We start from the raw sequence: 5,963 nt of genomic DNA, 5'->3' as shown, positions 1-5,963 counted from the left end.
TAAATCACATAGCAGATTATCTCTTTCTCCTGTGGAGATTTGAATTGCCTGCCTTTGAGTTGTGAATAAATAAGGCATACCAAAAGTAAACAAACAAACAAAAAATCAATGAACAGAAGTGTAAAAAATATTTCTGAAGTGAAATAACAGAATGAAGAGACCTAAAAGATATTATTGTAATATGGAAAAGAATATGGAGTGGTATGGGTGGAATTCTAAAATAATTTTTAATAGTTTATTATTTTTGTCACCTGTTTAAAGTATACAGAGCTGATAATACACTGAGTCAAAAACGTCTATGTGTAGATTTAGTAATTTGATTATGTTCTTTGCAACTTTCCCCTTTAATATAAACTCACTGTCCCCTAAGGACTCCATCTAAATTTTCAAGTAGCTGTTGTACGTGTGATTCCCACATTGATGATTCTTAAAATGAGAAAATGTACAAGGCAGACATTGTTTATTAGTTAAGCTAATCTATGTTTGAGAACATTTCAGGGTTTGTTTTGGTTTTCTTGTTTGTTTGTTTAAAGTCTATCTTAACGCAGTAGTTCTAGCCTCTGTGGCTTCAGAAATGCCATGAGAAAATGAGATTGTATTCTGTATTTTCCACCTAAAATAAACTTTTACTGTTTGTTATTAGGTGTTATGTCCCACAGAGACCATACAAACAACAGATCTGAACCCTCTTTTATCCTATACCATCTTCATAAAATCTGACGCGTTTGAGACCATTGCTGCGTCAGTCCGTATTAGTTGGGAACTTCCTCTCTTTCACTGACTATCCTCTACTTCCCCAAGCAAGATATCCTTTTCCAAGGAATAGCCTCTCCAAATAACATGTCAAAAGTATGTGAGACCAACCTTTGCCATCCTTTCCCCCAAGGACCATTCCAGCTGCATTTTCCCAAGACAAATGTTTTGTTTTTGGTAGTCCATGGGATATTCAACATTCTTATCCAACACCACAATTCAAAGGTATCAATTATTCTTCTGTCATTCTTTTTCTCTGTCCAGCTCTGTCTGAGATCCATAGCAAGTGATTAAAAAGTTGGTTCCAACTAATATGTGCCTGAATCATATTAGTTCTCAAACTGATGTCATGGTGCCTCAGTAGTTCAGAGAGGTCCTAGGCAGCACACTTCTCTCATTGCAGTATATCTCCTGGTGTCTTGACTGCTGGTAACATGGGTGTTAATCGTGAATCCAAAAATAGTTGACAATTTCAATATTTTCTCCATCTATCATGATGTTGCTTATCAATCTGGAGTGAGGATTTTGGTCTTCTTGATGTTGAGATGCAGTACATGTTGAAGGCTGTAGTCTTTGATCTTCTGCAGCGAACATTCTGAGTTCTCCTCACTTTCAGCATGTGAGGTTGTAGCATCTGTATAACACAGATTATTAATGAGCCTTTCTCTGATCCTGATGCCACATTCTTTATAATGTCCAATTTCTCAAAATAATTTGCTCAACATGTAGATAGAATAGGTATTGAGAAAGGATACAACCCCGATGCATATTTTTCCTGATTTTAAATCATGCAGTGTTCCCTTGCTCTGTCCATACATCAGTTTCTTGGTCTAGATGTAGATTTCATGTGAGCACAATTCAATGTTCTGGAATTGCCATTCTTCTCAATGTTAGCCATAGTTTGTTACCATTCACACAGTCAAATGCCTTTATAAAGTCAATAAAATACAGATCTTCTTTAGGGGTATGTGGGAGAGAAATGGGTAATCTCCTTCTGTGCAACTTAAATGCCTCTTAATGAATATCTGCTGGACGACTAACTATATATTGATTCTGACTTGATGGTACATAACAACGACAAAATACTTTGTAAAGATCTTTTACAGCCACCGTATCCATCAAAATACAGTGTTTAATTTCTTGGCTGCTTCTTGTCTGTTGATGGTGGAAGCAAATAAGATAAAATCCTGGACGACTTTAATCTTTTCTCCATGTATTGTGATGATGCTTATTGATCCAGTCATGGGAATTTTATTTTTAATATTGAGTATTCATCAATACTTCAAGTCTTCGCTGCTTTCAGTAAACATGACTGTGTCATCTGGATAGCATAGCTTGTTAATTAGTCTTATCCAATCCTGATACTGCAATCTTCTATATGTTGTCTAATTTCTTGAATTATATGCTCAGTATATAGACTGAACAGAGTGCTGGAAGGATACAACTTTCACACACACCTTTCCTTATTTTAGACCACGTGATATCCCATGTTATGCTCAAATAACTGTGTCCTGGCCTATATGTGCAGGTAGCATGAGCATAATTATGTGTTGAAACTCGTTCTTCATCATGTTATCCATAATTTGTTATGCACATTTACGTGTTGTTATGATGCCATTAATGGGCTATGTACAATTACAAAATTTTACAAGAAAATATCTTCATCATTGTGTTTTATTTATAGTTTATTCGCCCTCTTCTTTTAAGGGATATTAAATAAAGGAGAAACATGGCCCCTATTGTTTTTTTTTTTCATTTCTTGTTGTATACCATCAAATCCGACTGACACAAAAAAGGGCCCCTTCTTCTCCAGTGGAGCATCTGGTGGGTCAAAACGCACACCTTCAAAATTGCAGGGCAGCTTCTTGCTACTAGGCCACCAGAGTTCCCTCAGTGATTATTTTTGAAAAAAAAAAAAAAAAATAAAACACCTAACAAAAAACAACACAACACATTTTTACTGTGGCTTTAGTGAAAGTTTACAAAAAAAACAAAACAAAACCCAACCCCCAAACCACAGGCTTTCCATCCAACAGTTCAACATATTATGTTCCATGACATGGATTACAATCCCATATTGTGACAGCCCTCTTCCCATTTATTTCCTGTGTTTTCTTTTTCCATTTGTCCTTATTTTCTAGCCATGCCTTTATGCCTTTGAAGTTTTTTCCCTGGGGCAAATTCTGTCCTTTTGATCTTGTATAATTGATTTTTCTAAGGAGTATGGTCCTCCCTGGAATTTTTAATCACTTTATAATCCCAATGCCATTTAATCAAACCTGACTCAGGGTGCACCACCATCAAGTTTTCATTAACCCCATGTTTAATGAAAGCAGACAACCTCATCTTTCTACAGCGGAGTGGCTAGTGTACTTGAACTGTCACTTTTTGTTTAGCACCTTGACATATAACTCACCTCATCATTGCTCACTTTATAGGCTTGTCTATTGTTACTCTGGAAGTTGATTCAAGGGAGTGACTTCAGTCCCAGGTTTGAAGGGTCACTAAGATGATAGGTAGTCTAGGGATTCTTTCAATCTCTTTTGATACCGGTATGTCTAATGTTTTGTGGTTTTTTAAAAAATGCTTTTGAGTTTTGTTTCAATTCTCGCCCCCCACCCCAATCTAATCAAGAACTTTCTGCTGTAATCCATTTCAGAGCAGCAACAGTGATGGCTGGGAAATCTAGTTTTTCTGGTCTCAGAGCCACAAAGACTGGAGTTCATAAGACCCCTTAGGCCTTTGGTGTGGCTTTCAATCATTGTATCTGTGGAGCTCCTAATGAAAAATCATCTCTGTACATTTCCTTTTCTACCAAGAAGAAGAAATATTCATCGCAAAGACTTTGCCCAAGTGTTACAAAGTCTTAATGTGACTACCGAAGGATTGGAGGTTCAGTTTTCCCAGAGGCACCTTGGAAGAATAGCCAGAAATCTACTTCTGAAAAACTTGACATTGACCCATCATGAGTTGCAATCTATTCAGGGTCATCAGATTGCAAAGATTCATAATCAAGAGGCAGCAGGAGTAAAGGGGGTTATAAAAGCAGTATGGAAACGGATGTGTTTTAATTCCCTATTAACACATTTAACTATTAATCTTGAGAATAGCTAGCCTTTCCTTTGGATATACAGTTCCCTTATTAAATACTCATGGGAGACACATTTTAAAAATTCTTTGAAGTTATTTTTTTAATTATTATTTCTTAACAAACACACCTGCTTATGTGCATCCCAAGGTATGCTATCTTCATCAGAATTATGAGAGAACTATGGAAGGGAGGTTATACACATATTTACAATATTTTATGAATCATTTTGGGACTGAACATCCATGGACAGCCAAGAGATCAAATAGATATGTCTTGGAAAGGGTGTAGCTGGAGTGCTCTTTGATGGAAAGAATGATGCTTTGCATCATATACTTTGGGCATGTTGCTAGGAGAGACTATTCCTTGGAAAAGGACATGATACTGGGAAGGGGGGAAGGTTGGTGAAGAAGAGGAAGAACCTCAACCAGGTGGATTGACATGGTGACTCATGCAATGGGTTCTTGTGTGTCAGTGTGTGGGAGGATGGTACAGGATAGAACTTCAAAACTTTTCAAAGTTTAAAACTTTTGTTCATAGGGTTGTGATGCGTCATACATGAATCAACAACACCTAACAATAATAATAATCCATAATCCAGATCATAATTTATATTCTCAAAAGTTAAATTATCTTTCAGTTGTTGGTTTGGTTGATTTAAGTATTTGAAAAATTTCAGGTTAGGACAGGATTAAAATGACAATTGCCCTAGTTTTACTCTGAAAATTTGGTGAAGAGATAATAGCTTGTTTTATTTGAATAAAATAATTCTTAAGTGCCATTTACATACATTAATTATAAATATTTATGTCACATTAGTTCTTCATAGAGGATTCTACTAATTTTAATGAAAAAAACAGCTTTCATATTTATGAATATGGCACTTAGATGTTAGAAAAGTTTAAGATATAGAGAATTTGTTTTAATCTGTTTCATTTCAGATCAATATTTTCTATAACACTGAAAAAGTTTCAGATGTTCACCTCCAATTTTTTTTCAAAATCTGTGACAAAATAATTGTTATTTTTAAGTTCATTTTATTTCACAGTTATATATTTTCATATATATTTATTGCTCTACTTGGCCAATATATCTTACCTTTTCACCATATTCATGAATCTTGAAGACATTTAGAAAATTTACTAATTCAAGCTCTCAGGGTTAGTACAAATTGCTTAAATTAACTTATCTGTAAAAGTTGCCTTCACCAGATCAAAATATCGTTCAAGAAAATCAAACTATTTTCTTCTATGAAAATATTAGTTCTTTTCTACTGAACTGAAACAATTGGAATGCACAAAAACAATAACAAGACACACTAGCTGGCTGATCTCAAAGTTATAATTGAATAGTGTCTTCTTTATTATCATCTAAAGCCTAAACATACAAGATTATCTTCTTCTTGTATCTTTTCTGTAAAACCTCATCTAGATCCACTCCAAGGCCTCCCATGTAGAAAGATCAGACAGAACAGCCGGGCTATTATAGTATATAATGGAGAAAATCTGAAAGGGAAGAAATAGTCAATTTCCTTTTGCCCTTTATTCTGTACAGAAACACGCAGAAACTTAACAGAGTTGAGTGACAGGTCTGAGTGAAGGGATCAGTGTTTGGAACATGGCGTTTAGAAGATGTATCATTGTATAAATCACCATGTCCTTATCTGATGACTAGATTCAAGCGTTGTTGCAGAGTCAGAATTGACCTACAGCTGTCCCTCCAGCAAGTTTTCAGAGGTAGTTATCACATGGGAGGAGACCGCCCATTCTTCTTTTAAGGAGCAGCTGCTGGCCTTCAGGATCGTAGTGTAGCTTCTTGCCTGGTTATAGATATATGACATGACAGACGTAACTAGCTTACATTTTTTTCTGACTTATCAGTCATTTGTGTTTCCAACTTCAATTGTAGGAAGGGAAATGTGAGAGAAAGACAGGAAGACTCTTAATAAGATGGATTGACATAGTGACTGGGTCAGTGTACTTGAACAGGGAGAAATTGTGGGAGGAACAGGATCTGTTGTTGATATTGTCAATGAAAAACAATCAATGTAATTCATCACATCAACAAGGCAAAGAACAAGAACCATATGGTCCTATCAATTGATGCAGAAAAAGCCTTTGAT

Source organism: Elephantulus edwardii, unplaced genomic scaffold (genome assembly GCF_000299155.1).
Source record: "Elephantulus edwardii isolate Elephantulus edwardi_28Jun2011 unplaced genomic scaffold, EleEdw1.0 scaffold00046, whole genome shotgun sequence".
In the NCBI taxonomy this organism is placed as follows: Eukaryota; Metazoa; Chordata; class Mammalia; order Macroscelidea; family Macroscelididae; genus Elephantulus; species Elephantulus edwardii.
The sequence above is the reverse complement of the archived record's forward strand: the minus strand, read 5'-3'. Positions refer to the sequence as shown.